This window comes from Otolemur garnettii, unplaced genomic scaffold (genome assembly GCF_000181295.1).
Source record: "Otolemur garnettii isolate 467f Iridium unplaced genomic scaffold, OtoGar3 scaffold00209, whole genome shotgun sequence".
Classification (NCBI taxonomy): Eukaryota; Metazoa; Chordata; class Mammalia; order Primates; family Galagidae; genus Otolemur; species Otolemur garnettii.
The window spans coordinates 1,322,553-1,323,140 of NW_003852604.1; positions in this window are offsets into that span (position 1 = coordinate 1,322,553).

Sequence of the window (588 nt, forward strand, 5' to 3'; positions counted from 1 at the left end):
CCCGCCACCTTAGCTGTACGTGGCTGGCGCCTTAGCCGGTTGAGCTATAGGCGCCGAGCCGTAAATTATATTTCTTATTGTGGATTCCTTATTTCTAAAAGTCTAAAACCTTTCATCAATCACTTCTGCAGAGTTATGCAAGAGACTGTGCTTCTGTAATGCACGACCATATACTTTATAATATGCTCCCTGTTCATTCACTGCTCATTTATTTATTTACTCACTCATTTTCCCTTTCCTTTTTATGTTCTCTCATTGTCTCAACAAACATTTATTGAGAGCCCACTGTTTTCTAAGTCCTCTCCTATGCACAGGGATTTTAAATGTTGAGACTAATACCTTCGTCTCTTATTTGAATAAAGTCACCATTTTCTTTCTATTTTATTTTATTTTATTTTATTTTTTATTAAATGGTAGCTGTATGCATTAATGCAAACATGGGGTACAGTGTAGTGTTTTCATATACATTTTGAAATACTTTCATCAAGCTGGTTCACATAAATTTCATGTCATTTGCTTAGTCATTGTGTCAAAACATTTATATTCTAGTTCTAGAAAAGTTCACTTGTACCCTTGTTAGACAGATAT